This window comes from Sphaerodactylus townsendi, linkage group LG05 (assembly GCF_021028975.2).
Source record: "Sphaerodactylus townsendi isolate TG3544 linkage group LG05, MPM_Stown_v2.3, whole genome shotgun sequence".
NCBI classification, from domain to species: Eukaryota; Metazoa; Chordata; class Lepidosauria; order Squamata; family Sphaerodactylidae; genus Sphaerodactylus; species Sphaerodactylus townsendi.
In genome coordinates this window covers 65,661,433-65,684,897 of record NC_059429.1, presented here as the reverse complement: position 1 = coordinate 65,684,897, position 23,465 = coordinate 65,661,433, and the positions used below count along the sequence as shown (strand labels likewise).

At 63.7% G+C, this 23,465-nt stretch overlaps 1 protein-coding gene across 2 annotated transcripts in view; it reads right to left on the bottom strand.

The window, feature by feature from the left end:
• Positions 1-23,465, bottom strand: part of SSBP3 (single stranded DNA binding protein 3) — a 226,274-nt gene that overhangs the window by 60,831 nt on the left and 141,978 nt on the right. The gene's annotated exons all lie outside the window — the stretch shown is intronic.

The following is a 23,465-nucleotide window of genomic DNA, read 5'->3' as shown; positions in this document are numbered from 1 at the left end:
GGGCTGATTTTAGAGCAAAAAGCACCCAGAGTCACCTCACGTGCACAGCGCAAATGGGTGTGACCATTCCCTCCCATTTGCCAAAGTCAGGGAGGCACAGGCAAGTAACAAATTATAGGGAGGACAGTAGACCAAAGAATAAGGAGAAATAAGAATTGAGAATAAGATCAGACAGAAAGAGTATGGAGAAGACTAGCAGTATAAGGAGCACAGAAAACTGAGTAACTGCTCTCTCCAGAGGCAGGAAAGAACTGGAAGTGCTGATTCTAGTCTTATTTGCATCTCATCAAAAGGCGATCCCAGACCTTAAACAGAAGTAAACATGCCTGATGCTACCCCATCAGCCATTTTGCCAAGGAAAAGCAGGACACAGTTTGCAAAAGGCAAGTGTTGCTGATAGTTGTTTGATGCACAATGAATGCTCTTGTATCAAAGTATCATGTTTAATAATGTACAGAGTAATGGTTTTGGTAAAGGCAGCACTTATTCTCATATTCATTTGGGACTATTTTCTAATGTGGAATCATACTATTTTCTCTACCTTCACACCACAGCTGACTGCACTTTTATCTTTTGGTGGAACAAAGTATGATGTCAACAACTGATACTTGTATTTGTATCTCAAGAACATCAATTTCACCTGAAAAACTATAATTATTTTCTACCAGATTTGATCAAGAAGTATATTGGCATCTCAATCTGAAATATAATCTAAAACTCAAAGCTTTAGTGGATAACTGATGGCCCTCCATCAGAATTTTGTGTTGGATCCAGTGAAAGGACTGTGGAACTGCTTTCCCCTCCTCACAGCAGGAATTTCCATCCCCAAGATATTTTATTCCTTGAGCTGAGACCCCACTGTGGAATAAACGCCATGCAGGCTGGGATGCTAGAAGGGGAGGAGCAAAATCATTCTCTTCTGCTTCTTCAATCAGTGGAACTAAGCTTACAAAAGAGGTAGGCAGGAGCCATTTCACCATCTTCCTACTCCCCACTGCAGCCTATCATTGTACACAGGTTCTGCAACCCTAGAAATAAATTCTTTTTGAGTTGGAAATGCCTTCTATGGACAGAGAGGAAACAGGGAAGAGTCAAGACTGTCAAGTCTCTTCGACAAATAGATTATTAGATCCAACGCTATATCTCAACATTAAACGTTACACAACAGGAAGTATTTCTTATTTCTACACATTGGATCATTCCTTTCCTCCAAAATGAGAATAGAATAGTCTGTTAATATAAACAATGAGACACAGTCCGGCTGAAAGTCACACAGTGAATGTCACAGGGATGTAAATTTGAGTTCCTGTATCCAAAACCAAAGCGTTTTCTTATCATTCCACAAAATCTGATCTTATCTTCAATTTCCTAGATTTATAAATGATCAAACAGATCCCAAGCCTTGAGATGTTGTGCTTGTTTGACTGCTCATACTACTGTAAAAGGCTTATATGGGATTTTGGGGAAAGGGTTTACTCATATATAGGTGTCCGTCTAATTGGTTCATCATGCCTGGAATAAGAAGTCAACAAGGAACTAGGAAGGCTTCTGAAGTTCCTTTTGGTATGAACAACAGCTTGGGAAACCCACTCCCCCTTCAAAACAAGGAAAGACTCACAGGAGCTGAAGTCTTCTTCAGCTTGGATGGTAAAGTCAAGTCCGAGCATAATTCTTTCAGTTGACTCAACCCCACGAAACCAACTTGTCTGTGCTGCTGATGGGAAAAGATGTAGAGGTGCCCAGAGGCAGATAAGCAGAGGGAAAATTCTTGCTGCCTCCCTCCTCCTTCCTTTCTCTCTCCCAGTAACTTGAATGCATAACATTCATAGTTTCTAACACATTCTACAAATTATACTTTCCAGAATGCACCATGTGATTCAAAGTTCCCAGAAGACATGTTAGACACCTTGTGCTTTCTGGGGAAGTATAAGTCCCCACACACCCAAGTAACTTGAGGAAGCGACTGAGAGGGAAAGCAAAGGTGGCAGCGGGGGTGGGGGGGTTCTCCCACTCTCATTTGCCTGCAATAGCCGGCATATCACACTCTCAACCAGAAGGGCAGATAAGCTGTAGTGTGGTGAAAAGAGGAGACAAGCACTTAGAGCTCCAAGGCATTCCTGACAAAACCATCAGTGGTGCTTGGATGTTCTGAACTCTCCAGGCACTCAGAATCAACTTCATAATAAAAACTATTCACTGATTTATGAGCAAATAGGCTGATTCTGAGGACAGAAAGACAGATATTTGCTCATCTCTAGACACACCAACAAAACCAGTGAGAGGTTTTCAGTAAACGTTACCTTTGTACCAGTAATGTCTTGAGTTCAACACATATAATGACAAATCTCTTTCTGGTGATCAAATTTTGCAATGAATCCCTCATAGGGATTATACTTTGAATTACCAAACTTAAGTTCTTGTGTTCCATTGCATCTCCTTCTCTCAGACCAGGCTCCCTACATCAGTAGGCTCCAACATACCACATTTCAAAAACCAATATGATCATAAAAATGTGGGTTTGTGTCAGCAATCTCTACCCCGGATCAGGATTGTTAAGAGAGGCATGGAGCCTCTTTTGCTAGGGTCAAGAACCCTATGGAGCTACCTTTTGGAAGGACCTGCAAGGGTGCCATGCCTCTCACCTCTCTTGGCATGTATGCTAAGAAGAGAAGCAGGATGGCAAGGTGAGGACACCCATAACTCTGATCCTTCACTACATAGCATTTCCTGGTGCTGGGATGACATTTGGCCTGCTACTCTTAACCCTAGCCTTGACACTGGGAGGTTATAACTCTGGATGACTCTCTTTCTGTCATATGACACTGAGGTAATTTGCTTGCAGCACAGCAGGTCTTGGATCTGGAAAGGCTGAAGATCACTTGAAGCGTTGCTTCTATTATTGTTTTTACAGACATATGCTAGCATGGAGAAGTTTAGATACAGACAGGTGAAATTAACTGAAAACCCAAATTTACTTTCTATGTGGACACATACTGCTATTTGTGGGGGTGGGGCATGCATCTTATAAGAATAAGGAACCACAACTATGGAAAGATTTGGGGTGGGTGGGAATCACCTACAGCTTTACAAGCATTGAATTCTCAAATCTGGGGTCATCTTGATCCTGAAAAGGGTACAGTATTCCCAACAGTTGGGAAGGAAACGATGGAAGTTATGTTATATCCAGGATCGAAAACATATAATTTGTCTTAATCTGACAGAACTGCTGGCCATGAAAATGGTTCTCATCTCTGTTTCAGATTCTCCTCCACATTATAAATGATGAACAGATTCAAAACTAGCAGGCACATGCATAACCATCCTGATACACAAATGGCATGATGGTTGTATTCTTATGAGTTCCAGTTTTGATGCTCTATCATGAACGTTATCAACTCTGCTATATTGTCCAGACTTTGACTGTAGTTGAGCAGAAATGGAAAGGCTGGAAATGAAAAAAAAATCACAAATATCCTTTTTCTGCCTACGGGACTTCAAAATATTATCAAACCAGTAATCTTTATATAAACTAGCACGCTATATAGGAGGAAAAGTCATTTATTGACCCATACTGAGATTCAGTGTAAAGATAAACAGCCTAATTTTTTCATTTGAAAATGTATTTTACTTTGTAGACACAATTAATTTAGGTTACTGCTTTGCCCTTGACCAACTTGTGATCAAATTACAGGTAAGTTAAAATGGATTGGTATCATTTTTTACAGGTCCAACCTTTTGTCAATTAAAATAATATTTTATCAGCTTACTTATTGGTTCTGGATAACCAATTGTGCCAACCCTCACAACAGAGACCTCCTAGGTAGATGGGGATTTGACACTGGTTACACAATAGGAAGGAAAAAAAAGCTCTTCATGAAAGCTTTATAGCGGCCCTATGAAATATGTTTGCACCAAAAACCATGAAGCGTTGGCATTTAAACATCTATCCAGATGGCATCTGGCCTATACTACAATGCAAAAACATATAAAAACTGAGATCTAGCAAACAATGTTGAACACAGAACCATCAGTACCTAAGGAATGGCCATGTGCATGCATGTATGATATTTGGATACAGACATTCAGGTTTTAAATCTCATCACAGGACAATCTCTTTACATGGATCCAAATTGAACATCTTGAAGGAGCAGGCAAACTTATTTCTTATATTTTGAAAGGAAATAGCTTTTACCCAAGAAAGATCAACCCCAGACTAACATTAAATCTTGCAGCAAAAGAATATGGGATGATCTCACTATAGCGAAACTGACATGACAAATACAAGCTTCAACGGATCTGGCTAAATCAGAAACATTTTTGATCCAGCAGGCTCGTTCTTATGTTCTTACCCAAGACCTATCCGTGGCACATGCAGGTAAATCACTTCCAGATAGTTTTAATTAATACACATCATATATTGATTCTTCATAATCTGTTTTGAACTATAATTGCAAATTTATGAACTTTGTTTTGGTTGTTCAGGCTGGTTTCTCCTAGTATGTGCTTAGTGAATTGTTCTTCTTTGTTTCCATTTTTCTACGTAGTTTTTAACACATCATTACTGAAGTTTGATTTTAAACTTTCTATCTTTTAATTGGCAGTTTCTGGCTCTTCTTCTCCTCCCACCAGGGTAGTAGAGCAACAGAGAAACAAGATGAGCTAAAGTGTCAAAGAAGTGTTCACTCTTTCCATTCTTACTATCAACTCACAGTGGACAAACAACTGGGATAAGGAGCAGTGACTTACTACTCAAAACAGGACTTCAATACATAGCCTTTTATTATAACTGACATAGTCCAAATCACCATTTTACATGTTAGTAAACTCAGCAGCCACTATGTACCATTACAATTAATGTACACGTAACTCATCCCTATAAACCAGGGGCGGGGAAACTTTTTTCTGCCAAGGGCCATTTAGGTATTTATAACATCACAAAATTATCAATAAAAAAATTAGTCTGCTATATTTGGTCAAACATTTAACTAACTCACCCCTAACGTGATGGCTGGAACTGCTTTTCTTTGGCCTATCCCGTAATGGACATTCCTTGCATGTCCCTCAAAATTTATATTATTATTATGATTCACTTAATATAAATTTAAGTTGCTCCTAGATTTATTGCATTTCAAGTCCCGCCCCCTCTGCCCTTTCTCTCTCTCCCCCAGCCCCTACTCAGTTTCTGATTCCCTTCTCTCCCTCCCCCTGGCTCTTTTTGACTTGGCTCCGCCTCGGTCCTCTCCTGATTCCTGCCTCCCCAATTGTCCCTGCAGGGTACTGGCAGTGTTGCCAGTACAGCACTGAGTCATCAGGGGTGCCCAGAGGTTTTTTGGGACCCAGCAGCACAGTGAGCGGCTGTTCCCACGTGCACCAGTCCCCTCCCCCTGCCTGCCTTTACTGTCTGAGCAGCCCAGTGGCAGCAGTCAGTGTGGGCTGTGGTGGGGCGGGGTATGGGCGGCAGCACTGATTGCTTGCCCGTGGCTTGTAGCTGCAACCAGACTGGGCTGGTGTGGACAGATCGCTGCCCTGCGGGGAGATCTGAACGGGAGCCAGAGCAGGGCCAGACCAAATGGTTTTGCGGGCCGAACGTCCCCCACCCCTGCTATAAACTATTACACAGTGAAATATGTAAGTGTAAAAAACTCCTCCCTGTCCCGGTTTTTATCTCTCTAGCCATTAGCAGCCACTTTAACAGTACCCAGCTCTGTGACATTCTTTGCAACAAACAAACACAAACAAACACGGGAAAGAGTCATACAACCATGGAAGCTTCTTCAAGAAATAACCCTTCTCAAAATTCAACATCATTCAAAGCTGCTGTCAGGTTCTATAAAGGATGATTCTTTGAAACCTGGTTTTAACAGAGACTGACAAAGTAGGGATATTGTATTGTCGAAGGCAATAGGGATATGTTTGCCTCATGCCCTTCCAGGTCTCCACCAGGCATTACAAAAATCTTCTGCCTTCTTCCAACTAGGGTGGCGACAAGGAGAAAAGCATTGTTATAAATTCAGATTTTTGCTTGCCTTGGAATATTAGTGGATGGCAAGGAATAGCATAAACGGATCATATGGATCATAAACGGAAGACTTTTTAAAAAACAAGGATGTTTGTAATTCTTTGTCTTCATATTCATTGAGTCACATCTGGCAGAAGTGTCATTCTTGGGTGGATGAGAGAGAGGAGCAGGCACTTAACCCCTACATTAAAAGGAAAAAAAAGTGTTTCTATGAAAAAAATACGAGTAAAAAAATGTTGAAAAGGAAAAAGTAGAGCAATTTTAAGGCATTAAACTGACTGGGGAAAATAAATTAATAAAACCAATTCTGGCAATTTTTATATATCACAAAGAAGAAAAACAGCACAACAAGCACAATTTCTCTCCATTGCAGAAATCTTACAGAGCAAGCAAGATACCATACGTCTAATTCTCAAGTGCGCCCCCTGCCTACGGGTGCTTGAAGCTGCAGATAGGGGGAACACTTGCCCCCTCAAAGGTTTTTCTGAAGACTTAGGCAACTCCCCAGATCTGCAGAAAAAAAATCTAAAACTTAAAAAGGTTGGACAAATTAAAGAAAGTATGCTCTACACATACACAGAGAATGCATCTACCACTGCCTGCGTCCCCTGAAAGCCTAGAGGCAGCTGTGCTGGACCAGTAAGTCAGGTTAGAGATTGGGATTGTGGGGTGGAGGGGGTGAGGGGAGGAACTGTCTAAGCAGGTGAGTCCACTGTGGGCTGTGAGAAGTAGTCTAGTCTGCTCATAGAATGGAAGCTTGCCACCTCTTCCTTCCTACTTCAGCTCACCATATGCTGTCACTGAGGGAAAGGGGATGTTGTGGAGGGGTGTGGGAAATGGAGAAGGGATGGCCTAACACCGTGGTGGCGAACCTTTGGCACTCCAGATGTTATGGACTACAATTCCCATCAGCCCCTGCCAACATGCCCAATTTCCCCCCCCCCCCCCCCCCCCCCCCACCCCCCGCCCCCCCCCCCCCCCAACCCCCCCACCCCCCCCCCCCCCCCCCCCCCTCCCCCCCACCCCCCCCCCCCCCCCCCCCCCCCCCCCCCCACCCCCCCCCCCCCCCACCCCCCCCCCCCCCCACCCCCCCCCCCCCCCACCCCCCCCCCCCCCCACCCCCCCCCCCCCCCACCCCCCCCCCCCCCCACCCCCCCCCCCCCCCACCCCCCCCCCCCCCCACCCCCCCCCCCCCCCACCCCCCCCCCCCCCCACCCCCCCCCCCCCCCACCCCCCCCCCCCCCCACCCCCCCCCCCCCCCACCCCCCCCCCCCCCCACCCCCCCCCCCCCCCACCCCCCCCCCCCCCCACCCCCCCCCCCCCCCACCCCCCCCCCCCCCCACCCCCCCCCCCCCCCACCCCCCCCCCCCCCCACCCCCCCCCCCCCCCACCCCCCCCCCCCCCCACCCCCCCCCCCCCCCACCCCCCCCCCCCCCCACCCCCCCCCCCCCCCACCCCCCCCCCCCCCCACCCCCCCCCCCCCCCACCCCCCCCCCCCCCCACCCCCCCCCCCCCCCACCCCCCCCCCCCCCCACCCCCCCCCCCCCCCACCCCCCCCCCCCCCCACCCCCCCCCCCCCCCACCCCCCCCCCCCCCCACCCCCCCCCCCCCCCACCCCCCCCCCCCCCCACCCCCCCCCCCCCCCACCCCCCCCCCCCCCCACCCCCCCCCCCCCCCACCCCCCCCCCCCCCCACCCCCCCCCCCCCCCACCCCCCCCCCCCCCCACCCCCCCCCCCCCCCACCCCCCCCCCCCCCCACCCCCCCCCCCCCCCACCCCCCCCCCCCCCCACCCCCCCCCCCCCCCACCCCCCCCCCCCCCCACCCCCCCCCCCCCCCACCCCCCCCCCCCCCCACCCCCCCCCCCCCCCACCCCCCCCCCCCCCCACCCCCCCCCCCCCCCACCCCCCCCCCCCCCCACCCCCCCCCCCCCCCACCCCCCCCCCCCCCCACCCCCCCCCCCCCCCACCCCCCCCCCCCCCCACCCCCCCCCCCCCCCACCCCCCCCCCCCCCCACCCCCCCCCCCCCCCACCCCCCCCCCCCCCCACCCCCCCCCCCCCCCACCCCCCCCCCCCCCCACCCCCCCCCCCCCCCACCCCCCCCCCCCCCCACCCCCCCCCCCCCCCACCCCCCCCCCCCCCCACCCCCCCCCCCCCCCACCCCCCCCCCCCCCCACCCCCCCCCCCCCCCACCCCCCCCCCCCCCCACCCCCCCCCCCCCCCACCCCCCCCCCCCCCCACCCCCCCCCCCCCCCACCCCCCCCCCCCCCCACCCCCCCCCCCCCCCACCCCCCCCCCCCCCCACCCCCCCCCCCCCCCACCCCCCCCCCCCCCCACCCCCCCCCCCCCCCACCCCCCCCCCCCCCCACCCCCCCCCCCCCCCACCCCCCCCCCCCCCCACCCCCCCCCCCCCCCACCCCCCCCCCCCCCCACCCCCCCCCCCCCCCACCCCCCCCCCCCCCCACCCCCCCCCCCCCCCACCCCCCCCCCCCCCCACCCCCCCCCCCCCCCACCCCCCCCCCCCCCCACCCCCCCCCCCCCCCACCCCCCCCCCCCCCCACCCCCCCCCCCCCCCACCCCCCCCCCCCCCCACCCCCCCCCCCCCCCACCCCCCCCCCCCCCCACCCCCCCCCCCCCCCACCCCCCCCCCCCCCCACCCCCCCCCCCCCCCACCCCCCCCCCCCCCCACCCCCCCCCCCCCCCACCCCCCCCCCCCCCCACCCCCCCCCCCCCCCACCCCCCCCCCCCCCCACCCCCCCCCCCCCCCACCCCCCCCCCCCCCCACCCCCCCCCCCCCCCACCCCCCCCCCCCCCCACCCCCCCCCCCCCCCACCCCCCCCCCCCCCCACCCCCCCCCCCCCCCACCCCCCCCCCCCCCCACCCCCCCCCCCCCCCACCCCCCCCCCCCCCCACCCCCCCCCCCCCCCACCCCCCCCCCCCCCCACCCCCCCCCCCCCCCACCCCCCCCCCCCCCCACCCCCCCCCCCCCCCACCCCCCCCCCCCCCCACCCCCCCCCCCCCCCACCCCCCCCCCCCCCCACCCCCCCCCCCCCCCACCCCCCCCCCCCCCCACCCCCCCCCCCCCCCACCCCCCCCCCCCCCCACCCCCCCCCCCCCCCACCCCCCCCCCCCCCCACCCCCCCCCCCCCCCACCCCCCCCCCCCCCCACCCCCCCCCCCCCCCACCCCCCCCCCCCCCCACCCCCCCCCCCCCCCACCCCCCCCCCCCCCCACCCCCCCCCCCCCCCACCCCCCCCCCCCCCCACCCCCCCCCCCCCCCACCCCCCCCCCCCCCCACCCCCCCCCCCCCCCACCCCCCCCCCCCCCCACCCCCCCCCCCCCCCACCCCCCCCCCCCCCCACCCCCCCCCCCCCCCACCCCCCCCCCCCCCCACCCCCCCCCCCCCCCACCCCCCCCCCCCCCCACCCCCCCCCCCCCCCACCCCCCCCCCCCCCCACCCCCCCCCCCCCCCACCCCCCCCCCCCCCCACCCCCCCCCCCCCCCACCCCCCCCCCCCCCCACCCCCCCCCCCCCCCACCCCCCCCCCCCCCCACCCCCCCCCCCCCCCACCCCCCCCCCCCCCCACCCCCCCCCCCCCCCACCCCCCCCCCCCCCCACCCCCCCCCCCCCCCACCCCCCCCCCCCCCCACCCCCCCCCCCCCCCACCCCCCCCCCCCCCCACCCCCCCCCCCCCCCACCCCCCCCCCCCCCCACCCCCCCCCCCCCCCACCCCCCCCCCCCCCCACCCCCCCCCCCCCCCACCCCCCCCCCCCCCCACCCCCCCCCCCCCCCACCCCCCCCCCCCCCCACCCCCCCCCCCCCCCACCCCCCCCCCCCCCCACCCCCCCCCCCCCCCACCCCCCCCCCCCCCCACCCCCCCCCCCCCCCACCCCCCCCCCCCCCCACCCCCCCCCCCCCCCACCCCCCCCCCCCCCCACCCCCCCCCCCCCCCACCCCCCCCCCCCCCCACCCCCCCCCCCCCCCACCCCCCCCCCCCCCCACCCCCCCCCCCCCCCACCCCCCCCCCCCCCCACCCCCCCCCCCCCCCACCCCCCCCCCCCCCCACCCCCCCCCCCCCCCACCCCCCCCCCCCCCCACCCCCCCCCCCCCCCACCCCCCCCCCCCCCCACCCCCCCCCCCCCCCACCCCCCCCCCCCCCCACCCCCCCCCCCCCCCACCCCCCCCCCCCCCCACCCCCCCCCCCCCCCACCCCCCCCCCCCCCCACCCCCCCCCCCCCCCACCCCCCCCCCCCCCCACCCCCCCCCCCCCCCACCCCCCCCCCCCCCCACCCCCCCCCCCCCCCACCCCCCCCCCCCCCCACCCCCCCCCCCCCCCACCCCCCCCCCCCCCCACCCCCCCCCCCCCCCACCCCCCCCCCCCCCCACCCCCCCCCCCCCCCACCCCCCCCCCCCCCCACCCCCCCCCCCCCCCACCCCCCCCCCCCCCCACCCCCCCCCCCCCCCACCCCCCCCCCCCCCCACCCCCCCCCCCCCCCACCCCCCCCCCCCCCCACCCCCCCCCCCCCCCACCCCCCCCCCCCCCCACCCCCCCCCCCCCCCACCCCCCCCCCCCCCCACCCCCCCCCCCCCCCACCCCCCCCCCCCCCCACCCCCCCCCCCCCCCACCCCCCCCCCCCCCCACCCCCCCCCCCCCCCACCCCCCCCCCCCCCCACCCCCCCCCCCCCCCACCCCCCCCCCCCCCCACCCCCCCCCCCCCCCACCCCCCCCCCCCCCCACCCCCCCCCCCCCCCACCCCCCCCCCCCCCCACCCCCCCCCCCCCCCACCCCCCCCCCCCCCCACCCCCCCCCCCCCCCACCCCCCCCCCCCCCCACCCCCCCCCCCCCCCACCCCCCCCCCCCCCCACCCCCCCCCCCCCCCACCCCCCCCCCCCCCCACCCCCCCCCCCCCCCACCCCCCCCCCCCCCCACCCCCCCCCCCCCCCACCCCCCCCCCCCCCCACCCCCCCCCCCCCCCACCCCCCCCCCCCCCCACCCCCCCCCCCCCCCACCCCCCCCCCCCCCCACCCCCCCCCCCCCCCACCCCCCCCCCCCCCCACCCCCCCCCCCCCCCACCCCCCCCCCCCCCCACCCCCCCCCCCCCCCACCCCCCCCCCCCCCCACCCCCCCCCCCCCCCACCCCCCCCCCCCCCCACCCCCCCCCCCCCCCACCCCCCCCCCCCCCCACCCCCCCCCCCCCCCACCCCCCCCCCCCCCCACCCCCCCCCCCCCCCACCCCCCCCCCCCCCCACCCCCCCCCCCCCCCACCCCCCCCCCCCCCCACCCCCCCCCCCCCCCACCCCCCCCCCCCCCCACCCCCCCCCCCCCCCACCCCCCCCCCCCCCCACCCCCCCCCCCCCCCACCCCCCCCCCCCCCCACCCCCCCCCCCCCCCACCCCCCCCCCCCCCCACCCCCCCCCCCCCCCACCCCCCCCCCCCCCCACCCCCCCCCCCCCCCACCCCCCCCCCCCCCCACCCCCCCCCCCCCCCACCCCCCCCCCCCCCCACCCCCCCCCCCCCCCACCCCCCCCCCCCCCCACCCCCCCCCCCCCCCACCCCCCCCCCCCCCCACCCCCCCCCCCCCCCACCCCCCCCCCCCCCCACCCCCCCCCCCCCCCACCCCCCCCCCCCCCCACCCCCCCCCCCCCCCACCCCCCCCCCCCCCCACCCCCCCCCCCCCCCACCCCCCCCCCCCCCCACCCCCCCCCCCCCCCACCCCCCCCCCCCCCCACCCCCCCCCCCCCCCACCCCCCCCCCCCCCCACCCCCCCCCCCCCCCACCCCCCCCCCCCCCCACCCCCCCCCCCCCCCACCCCCCCCCCCCCCCACCCCCCCCCCCCCCCACCCCCCCCCCCCCCCACCCCCCCCCCCCCCCACCCCCCCCCCCCCCCACCCCCCCCCCCCCCCACCCCCCCCCCCCCCCACCCCCCCCCCCCCCCACCCCCCCCCCCCCCCACCCCCCCCCCCCCCCACCCCCCCCCCCCCCCACCCCCCCCCCCCCCCACCCCCCCCCCCCCCCACCCCCCCCCCCCCCCACCCCCCCCCCCCCCCACCCCCCCCCCCCCCCACCCCCCCCCCCCCCCACCCCCCCCCCCCCCCACCCCCCCCCCCCCCCACCCCCCCCCCCCCCCACCCCCCCCCCCCCCCACCCCCCCCCCCCCCCACCCCCCCCCCCCCCCACCCCCCCCCCCCCCCACCCCCCCCCCCCCCCACCCCCCCCCCCCCCCACCCCCCCCCCCCCCCACCCCCCCCCCCCCCCACCCCCCCCCCCCCCCACCCCCCCCCCCCCCCACCCCCCCCCCCCCCCACCCCCCCCCCCCCCCACCCCCCCCCCCCCCCACCCCCCCCCCCCCCCACCCCCCCCCCCCCCCACCCCCCCCCCCCCCCACCCCCCCCCCCCCCCACCCCCCCCCCCCCCCACCCCCCCCCCCCCCCACCCCCCCCCCCCCCCACCCCCCCCCCCCCCCACCCCCCCCCCCCCCCACCCCCCCCCCCCCCCACCCCCCCCCCCCCCCACCCCCCCCCCCCCCCACCCCCCCCCCCCCCCACCCCCCCCCCCCCCCACCCCCCCCCCCCCCCACCCCCCCCCCCCCCCACCCCCCCCCCCCCCCACCCCCCCCCCCCCCCACCCCCCCCCCCCCCCACCCCCCCCCCCCCCCACCCCCCCCCCCCCCCACCCCCCCCCCCCCCCACCCCCCCCCCCCCCCACCCCCCCCCCCCCCCACCCCCCCCCCCCCCCACCCCCCCCCCCCCCCACCCCCCCCCCCCCCCACCCCCCCCCCCCCCCACCCCCCCCCCCCCCCACCCCCCCCCCCCCCCACCCCCCCCCCCCCCCACCCCCCCCCCCCCCCACCCCCCCCCCCCCCCACCCCCCCCCCCCCCCACCCCCCCCCCCCCCCACCCCCCCCCCCCCCCACCCCCCCCCCCCCCCACCCCCCCCCCCCCCCACCCCCCCCCCCCCCCACCCCCCCCCCCCCCCACCCCCCCCCCCCCCCACCCCCCCCCCCCCCCACCCCCCCCCCCCCCCACCCCCCCCCCCCCCCACCCCCCCCCCCCCCCACCCCCCCCCCCCCCCACCCCCCCCCCCCCCCACCCCCCCCCCCCCCCACCCCCCCCCCCCCCCACCCCCCCCCCCCCCCACCCCCCCCCCCCCCCACCCCCCCCCCCCCCCACCCCCCCCCCCCCCCACCCCCCCCCCCCCCCACCCCCCCCCCCCCCCACCCCCCCCCCCCCCCACCCCCCCCCCCCCCCACCCCCCCCCCCCCCCACCCCCCCCCCCCCCCACCCCCCCCCCCCCCCACCCCCCCCCCCCCCCACCCCCCCCCCCCCCCACCCCCCCCCCCCCCCACCCCCCCCCCCCCCCACCCCCCCCCCCCCCCACCCCCCCCCCCCCCCACCCCCCCCCCCCCCCACCCCCCCCCCCCCCCACCCCCCCCCCCCCCCACCCCCCCCCCCCCCCACCCCCCCCCCCCCCCACCCCCCCCCCCCCCCACCCCCCCCCCCCCCCACCCCCCCCCCCCCCCACCCCCCCCCCCCCCCACCCCCCCCCCCCCCCACCCCCCCCCCCCCCCACCCCCCCCCCCCCCCACCCCCCCCCCCCCCCACCCCCCCCCCCCCCCACCCCCCCCCCCCCCCACCCCCCCCCCCCCCCACCCCCCCCCCCCCCCACCCCCCCCCCCCCCCACCCCCCCCCCCCCCCACCCCCCCCCCCCCCCACCCCCCCCCCCCCCCACCCCCCCCCCCCCCCACCCCCCCCCCCCCCCACCCCCCCCCCCCCCCACCCCCCCCCCCCCCCACCCCCCCCCCCCCCCACCCCCCCCCCCCCCCACCCCCCCCCCCCCCCACCCCCCCCCCCCCCCACCCCCCCCCCCCCCCACCCCCCCCCCCCCCCACCCCCCCCCCCCCCCACCCCCCCCCCCCCCCACCCCCCCCCCCCCCCACCCCCCCCCCCCCCCACCCCCCCCCCCCCCCACCCCCCCCCCCCCCCACCCCCCCCCCCCCCCACCCCCCCCCCCCCCCACCCCCCCCCCCCCCCACCCCCCCCCCCCCCCACCCCCCCCCCCCCCCACCCCCCCCCCCCCCCACCCCCCCCCCCCCCCACCCCCCCCCCCCCCCACCCCCCCCCCCCCCCACCCCCCCCCCCCCCCACCCCCCCCCCCCCCCACCCCCCCCCCCCCCCACCCCCCCCCCCCCCCACCCCCCCCCCCCCCCACCCCCCCCCCCCCCCACCCCCCCCCCCCCCCACCCCCCCCCCCCCCCACCCCCCCCCCCCCCCACCCCCCCCCCCCCCCACCCCCCCCCCCCCCCACCCCCCCCCCCCCCCACCCCCCCCCCCCCCCACCCCCCCCCCCCCCCACCCCCCCCCCCCCCCACCCCCCCCCCCCCCCACCCCCCCCCCCCCCCACCCCCCCCCCCCCCCACCCCCCCCCCCCCCCACCCCCCCCCCCCCCCACCCCCCCCCCCCCCCACCCCCCCCCCCCCCCACCCCCCCCCCCCCCCACCCCCCCCCCCCCCCACCCCCCCCCCCCCCCACCCCCCCCCCCCCCCACCCCCCCCCCCCCCCACCCCCCCCCCCCCCCACCCCCCCCCCCCCCCACCCCCCCCCCCCCCCACCCCCCCCCCCCCCCACCCCCCCCCCCCCCCACCCCCCCCCCCCCCCACCCCCCCCCCCCCCCACCCCCCCCCCCCCCCACCCCCCCCCCCCCCCACCCCCCCCCCCCCCCACCCCCCCCCCCCCCCACCCCCCCCCCCCCCCACCCCCCCCCCCCCCCACCCCCCCCCCCCCCCACCCCCCCCCCCCCCCACCCCCCCCCCCCCCCACCCCCCCCCCCCCCCACCCCCCCCCCCCCCCACCCCCCCCCCCCCCCACCCCCCCCCCCCCCCACCCCCCCCCCCCCCCACCCCCCCCCCCCCCCACCCCCCCCCCCCCCCACCCCCCCCCCCCCCCACCCCCCCCCCCCCCCACCCCCCCCCCCCCCCACCCCCCCCCCCCCCCACCCCCCCCCCCCCCCACCCCCCCCCCCCCCCACCCCCCCCCCCCCCCACCCCCCCCCCCCCCCACCCCCCCCCCCCCCCACCCCCCCCCCCCCCCACCCCCCCCCCCCCCCACCCCCCCCCCCCCCCACCCCCCCCCCCCCCCACCCCCCCCCCCCCCCACCCCCCCCCCCCCCCACCCCCCCCCCCCCCCACCCCCCCCCCCCCCCACCCCCCCCCCCCCCCACCCCCCCCCCCCCCCACCCCCCCCCCCCCCCACCCCCCCCCCCCCCCACCCCCCCCCCCCCCCACCCCCCCCCCCCCCCACCCCCCCCCCCCCCCACCCCCCCCCCCCCCCACCCCCCCCCCCCCCCACCCCCCCCCCCCCCCACCCCCCCCCCCCCCCACCCCCCCCCCCCCCCACCCCCCCCCCCCCCCACCCCCCCCCCCCCCCACCCCCCCCCCCCCCCACCCCCCCCCCCCCCCACCCCCCCCCCCCCCCACCCCCCCCCCCCCCCACCCCCCCCCCCCCCCACCCCCCCCCCCCCCCACCCCCCCCCCCCCCCACCCCCCCCCCCCCCCACCCCCCCCCCCCCCCACCCCCCCCCCCCCCCACCCCCCCCCCCCCCCACCCCCCCCCCCCCCCACCCCCCCCCCCCCCCACCCCCCCCCCCCCCCACCCCCCCCCCCCCCCACCCCCCCCCCCCCCCACCCCCCCCCCCCCCCACCCCCCCCCCCCCCCACCCCCCCCCCCCCCCACCCCCCCCCCCCCCCACCCCCCCCCCCCCCCACCCCCCCCCCCCCCCACCCCCCCCCCCCCCCACCCCCCCCCCCCCCCACCCCCCCCCCCCCCCACCCCCCCCCCCCCCCACCCCCCCCCCCCCCCACCCCCCCCCCCCCCCACCCCCCCCCCCCCCCACCCCCCCCCCCCCCCACCCCCCCCCCCCCCCACCCCCCCCCCCCCCCACCCCCCCCCCCCCCCACCCCCCCCCCCCCCCACCCCCCCCCCCCCCCACCCCCCCCCCCCCCCACCCCCCCCCCCCCCCACCCCCCCCCCCCCCCACCCCCCCCCCCCCCCACCCCCCCCCCCCCCCACCCCCCCCCCCCCCCACCCCCCCCCCCCCCCACCCCCCCCCCCCCCCACCCCCCCCCCCCCCCACCCCCCCCCCCCCCCACCCCCCCCCCCCCCCACCCCCCCCCCCCCCCACCCCCCCCCCCCCCCACCCCCCCCCCCCCCCACCCCCCCCCCCCCCCACCCCCCCCCCCCCCCACCCCCCCCCCCCCCCACCCCCCCCCCCCCCCACCCCCCCCCCCCCCCACCCCCCCCCCCCCCCACCCCCCCCCCCCCCCACCCCCCCCCCCCCCCACCCCCCCCCCCCCCCACCCCCCCCCCCCCCCACCCCCCCCCCCCCCCACCCCCCCCCCCCCCCACCCCCCCCCCCCCCCACCCCCCCCCCCCCCCACCCCCCCCCCCCCCCACCCCCCCCCCCCCCCACCCCCCCCCCCCCCCACCCCCCCCCCCCCCCACCCCCCCCCCCCCCCACCCCCCCCCCCCCCCACCCCCCCCCCCCCCCACCCCCCCCCCCCCCCACCCCCCCCCCCCCCCACCCCCCCCCCCCCCCACCCCCCCCCCCCCCCACCCCCCCCCCCCCCCACCCCCCCCCCCCCCCACCCCCCCCCCCCCCCACCCCCCCCCCCCCCCACCCCCCCCCCCCCCCACCCCCCCCCCCCCCCACCCCCCCCCCCCCCCACCCCCCCCCCCCCCCACCCCCCCCCCCCCCCACCCCCCCCCCCCCCCACCCCCCCCCCCCCCCACCCCCCCCCCCCCCCACCCCCCCCCCCCCCCACCCCCCCCCCCCCCCACCCCCCCCCCCCCCCACCCCCCCCCCCCCCCACCCCCCCCCCCCCCCACCCCCCCCCCCCCCCACCCCCCCCCCCCCCCACCCCCCCCCCCCCCCACCCCCCACAGCATGGCCAATTGGCCATGCTGGTAGGGGCTGATGGGAATTGTAGTTCCTGAACATCTGGAGAGCCGCAGGTTCCCTACCCCTGCCCTGGAGAAGGCAATGCAATAAGAAACTTTTACCACTACACTTGCTACAAGGCAGTTTGGCTACAATGGGCTCCACCTGGGATGGCAACTTTTAAGGCAATCCACAGCACCAGCACCTAAGAATTTTGGCGCACTGTGAAGAGAGACAAGAGCTTCTACTGAGGCCTGGTTTATACAGGCAGCAAACTGAAGTGCTAGAATTCTCAGATGCTGGAGGCAACTGCAGCACTTTAGAGGAGTGGCTACCAAACGTTTTTCACTCACATTCCCCTTGGCAACTCATTTCCCTAAAATTGTACCCTCAAATTAACAAACCCATTACATATTTTCTTCATATACCCTCAAATGCTCTGCCCTATACCCCTGGATGTATATGCACCCCAGGTTAGGAACCACTGCTTCAGAGAGCAGCACTTTGGATCAGCAGATAAGGCTCTAAGGTTGTAGCTTAGTTCTTCCCTGCTATGGCAGTTTTCTTCTTGTGGGAGAATTTTTTTAGAATGCATGGGGCACTGCTGAAGGTGTAGTGGGATGCCGTCCCACTGCTTTTCCAGGAAGACTTAAAACTATTCCAGAGATGAAAATTACCTCCTGTCACACCAGTATTGTGGAAAGTCATATCAGGCTTATTGCTGTGTGGATAAAACTAACTAGAAGAAGATTCTTTTGGTCTCAGAGCTGTTGGAAGATGATGAGGCTTTTTGGTCTCTGAGCTGGTAGAAGATGATGAAGCTGTCTCTGGACAAGGCTTGACATGAACAGCCTGGACCTTATTTCATCTGAGATTGGCTCAGCCAGAGCTGTTTATGTATCTGGGGCTCAGAAAGACAGGCAGGCACAGCAGAAGTAGGCTCTTAGAGAGACAGCTTCCTCTTCCTCCAAAAGTATCCCCCACAAATGCTGTCTGCTCATCTCTTGCCCCAAGTGCCTGCTTGCTCCAGCTTAGACAAAGCTAGAAGATAGAAAGAGTGGGTAGACTTTTCCAACCAAGAATATTTTGAAAACTATTTGAAAGTATGTCATGTTGAATATTACACCAACTCCCCCACTTCATTTACAGTAACTCTACTGAAAACCAACCAACGATTTTAAACTTGTTAGTAAATAATTTATATAACATACATATACATACACACACCCCTAAATACAGTGGGAGGATCACAGCCTGAATTACGTTTGGCCTTATTTGGAAAGAAAAAAAAAACCCCACTCCCTTTTATCTCCCATTGTTATTTCTCTGCAAATGAGTGTTAACAAATGTTGGTCCCTCCCCAACACAGTGTGAAGCATTATGATCCACAAAACTGTGTTTCAGCACCCCTGTGACCTGATTCTGTTGCATGTATAGACCAGGCCTCAAAAGGCAACACAAGAATGAGAGTGAGGTTTATGAGCAGGACCAAGTTGCAGTTTCCCAAATATGCAATTTGTATAATATATCATTCAAACATAAGTTAACATCTAATATTCAAACTCTGGATTGAATTATATATATTAACAGAGCAAAACCGGGAGGGGAAGGAAGCAGGAGGAGTTCCACGCTGCTAAACTGTTCTCTCAAAGATTTCCGGAAGGCCTCAATATAACACAACCATCCTCACCCAGTCCCAACAATGTTTTGGTAAAGTATCTGGAGTGTGTCATTCCACCAGAAGGTAGTGATGTAATCGCCACAGGAATAGTTATTCGGCTCTTTTATCTCATACCTCACTACTAGTGTGATTTACACACAGGCAGACAGAGGCCTGCTATGTGGAAGATATACAGCAGTTCACTCTCTGACTCCAGATTAGCTATGAAAACAATTTGCTTCTGCATGCACAGAAGCCCCACTCACTGGAAACAAACCAGGAGGAGTAAGGGAGGAAAACGAAGCAAGGCTCCTCTAAACTTGCCTCTAAACTACTATGAAATTAGATTCTCTCTGTGCTCTGCACTTTGACTGCAACTAACTATTATTTAATGCAAATCAGACAGAAAAAATTCATAACCCGATGACAAGTCATGAGCTACAAAACAGTCAATTAAGTAACATGATTGCCTCACTTGGGCAAATCAAAGATTACATAAAAACCCAAATACTACCTCTAAAATACTGCACCTACAAGGTATTCATAATTCTGACAGCATTTTTCAGACAGTGTGTTTTACAACACTATTTTCCTTTAACCCTGGTAATCACATCATGAGAAAAGTTAAGCAGAGAAATACTGACTTGCCTAAAGGTCAGCAGATGAGCTTTCTATGGTAGTACAGCCCGCTTCCTACAGAGGTGTAAAGAATCCCTCCCCCCCCCCCCCAAAAAAAAAAAAATCCCTGGAAAAATACAGAAGTGTGATTACAAGGCTTCTGTTACCTTATTTATCCAACTGAAATTTTTGGAATTTTACCTCTGTTGCAGACCTCAGACTTCCCTCTCCCTTTCTGCAACTGCTGGGGATCATCTGCCCACCCAGGAGCAATGTGTTGAGGCCATTTTGGGCTGCAGGAGGAGGAAGGGCAAGGACTCCACATTCAGGACAGAATTTCCTTCTATTTGCATAAATTACTGATGGCCTCGAGTCAGTTTGTGTTCAAATAATTAATTCTTTTGTTTACCACAAAAGTTGTAGTTCTCTATTTCAAGTGTTCTCTCTATCTCTCATGGCAAAAACCACAATGGCAAAAATAAAGATACACGGGTTAAACATTCATGGCACAGCATTTTGCAGCTGTGTCTCAAATACAGGACATATTCACAATTTTTGTATGTAGAAAACTGCAGATTCATAAGTATGCCAACTTCATAAGTACGCCAAAAAGTTCAATTTTATGTTGAATTATAAATGATGTATTTATGCTGTTAAGGTAAGTTTGTTTAGATTTGATAAGCATTGCCAACTTTACAATTTCCTCACAATTTCCCCCCTAAAAAAAAAGTTGGAAATGTATTTTTCCCTGCTTATAGCTTCAATATTTCCAGAAATGTTATCTATCTATCCACACACAAAACCAAAACCGTCCACTACACCAATGACCCATACTTTGTTTGCTGTGCCACTATCAAGATCAGGGGTCTGCAAACTGTGGCTCTCCAGATGTGACTGGACTACAATTCCAATCAGCCTTGCTACTTGGCCATGCTGGAAGGGGCTGGTGGGAATTGTAGTCCATGAACATCTGGAGAGACAGTTTGCAGACCCCTGATCTAGATCCAACTATTGATAAAGGTTGATGCTTCCTTCAACACCTCTGGAAAAGCTTCCATGCTGAGCAGAAAGATTTTTTTTCCTGGCACCAAACAGTTGCAATCAATTTGCTCTCTTCTACTGTAGCAGAGTGAAGGATAAGTACTCAGACCAAGTTCCTTGGAAGACGAATGTCTTATATTGATGCATACGTTAGGTCCTTCTGATTAGAAGGAGTATACATATTAGTAACAACAACAGATCTCAACTGCAGCATTCCCCAGGTATTCCACAGACACAAAATGGGACCCACAACAACCCTACAATTTGTACAAGACAGGAAACTGAACCGACAGACAAGGGGGAAAGACATTCATCTTCTTCCATAAGCCTCCTAATAGAAAGAGCATTAAAACATATATTTGGAGAAAACTGTAACATGGCCTCTTGAATTCCTCCCCTCACCCCTACCAATATGGAGAAGCCCTGCAGCTGAAAGGACTGAAAATTCAGTGTATAAGTGGTGAAGATTACCACTTTCACACATTATCTTTAAAAACATGAGCATGCCTTCCCTTCAAAATTATAAGTGCCTTTTAGGACAGCCTCTTCCCTACAGCTAGTACAAGTTTGGCTGAAACCGCACATGACCCAACATTGCTATGCTTTCCTACTGTATAAACTTTAAAACTGGCCCAAGGAAACAATCCGTATTTCCATATCATGCTTTTCACATATCTGACATCATTGTGTGGCCCCTCAGAGTTAACGTTAGCAAATACACCAGAAGAAAAAGAGACTTTTGCATGAAGAGAGCCAAGTGGCTTCTTTGTGAAAGGTACTTGGTTTACAGGTTGAAAGGGAGTTTATCTTCCAGCCACCTGCTTTGCTCAACCTGAAATCAGATCTAATTCATGTGTCTTCTCATGTATCACCTCCAGGAATAAAAGGCCATTCAAGCCATATTCTGCTCTTGACTACACATGTGGAACCTCACTGGTGCCTTCAGTTATGCTAGCCTCATTCAATGACTGGAGTCAGTGATACACAAGAAATCAGAAGGATGCCCAGCAGTTGTCTAAGCAATGTTTGCTGTTCCAGGTATTAGCAGAAATACAACAGCATTTGATTTTGGAGCAAATTTCACAAGAAGAACCAAGGAAGTATTCCTTGAGAAATGTGGTCAAGATATTTAAGTGACAAACAATTAAGCTTCACTCAGACATCATGACAAACCTGTTAGTCCAGTGCACTAACACATCTTATTGTCACACCTGTGTGCTCCCTGCTGCCTCCCCTTCCCTGCAAATAGAGCATATCTGAAAGCATCTTCATTTGGGAAACTTTGAATGGAGTTCTAATTTTCCACAACATGTGAATGCAGACAACTCAGAAAACTGGAGTTTGTATCCTTCCTGCCAACTGGTACTATATGTGGAGATTATTAAAAAAAACTTAGAATGTAGGATGAGATCAATCACACTTTGCACATGGGGTGGGGTGGGGGGAGTCAGCACAAGAACAAGCTATGTTCACTCCAGTCTTTATTTTTATTTTATTAGGCTTACTACCCCATCCTTCCCCAGCCAGCGGCTGGGTTCAGAGTGGCTAACATACATAAATAATACAATATCTAAAACCATTCAATATCCAATTAAACAACAATAATAAGCAATAATAATAAACATTAAAACATGAAGTATCACTATCACCAGTGATGGTAGCTAACCAGTTTGAATGAACTAACTGTGTTCTGACAAAAGACTCCCAATTTAAACTAAATTAAAATACACACACACAATTATAATTCAATTTACAGCAAATATGGGAGGAGAAGGAAGGGCAGATCTGGAGATCAGCAAGTTGGAAAAAAACGTAGCTGCCTCAACCAAAGATCTCTGCCTTGCAGGTCCTGTGGAACTGAGTCAAATCCTGCTAGGCCCTGGTCTCACCTGATAGAGAGTTCATTAGGCTGGGTCAGGGTCAAAAGAAGCCCTGGTCCTGGTTGAGGCCGCCAAACATTCTCAGGGCCAGGGACTACCAGAAGGTTACTACCAGCAGTCAATTACAAATCGAGGTTATTGTTATGCCTGAATGCGGTCTTAGCCTCAACAAGTCAACAAGCATAAAAAACATCAGAAATAATACATAAGAATTAAACCCAAGGATCAGAGCAAGGCAAAAACAAAAATGTGCTCCTTGTAGACAAACATGAACTGCTCTGCACCACAACAAGCTAACAGTCCCACAGAAAGTTTCAAAAACAGAAGGTGTCATTCAGCAATGAACTCCTGGAGCCTCCTTTCAGGAAGGAGAAGGGAACAGATGTATGTCGCTAAAAGAATACTGCAATTTTGTTTCTGTTTCTGCAATGTACTACATAACCTTGGTCTTGTCACTTATCCACTTGTTCACTACTGTGCTATTTCCCTACATGCAGAACAAAGATTTATTCCATTTCTATCAGCAGTGTAACTACACTTCCACAAGTCTGTCTGTGTATGATCTGGCTGTCATGTTATCACCTCTGACATCACAAAAATAGCCAAAAGCTAATGTCAAAGTTTGGATCTAAAATACTAAGAATAATCCAAGCCAACTCAAAGAAGTAAGACATGGTCTGTATTATACTTCTGAGCTGCATTAATAACTCAGTGATTGGTCTGACAAAAACTAGGATAAAAGATACACACACACACAGGATTGTAACTCCTGATTAACTGCCTCTTCATTTAAAACAGAGACACTGAAAGACATCAGCTTGCTATTCGGATAACATACTGGATCCATAAGGATCTGTCATGAGGCTCACTGGAGACCCTGGTCCAGTCACTGTTTCTCTCAACCTACCCTACATCACAGAGGGTAAAACTGGCAAAGGGGACAGATGTATGTGGCTCTGAACTGACTGTAAGAAAAATGGGGTAAGAACGTTTGTCTCTTGAGGGACCAAAAAAGGAGGACTCCTACCCTTAAATGTAGAAATGCTGGCACAAATTGCAAGGGGGGTGGGGAGATGATTACATTTATAGTACAATTTATTTACCCTTCATTTAATTGCTATCTCACCTTGTGTTCACTGATTACATACAAATGAAAGACAGGGCTGGCTGTGTGACCCAAGAATTGTCTGTTCATTTGTGGGACAGGACTGAAAAAAACAATGGTTCTTTTCAGTCGTTACAATTACACATACTAGAAGTCTGGCAATGGTGCACATAGGGAGAAAATGGTACACTCGTTCCTCCCCAAAGGCATG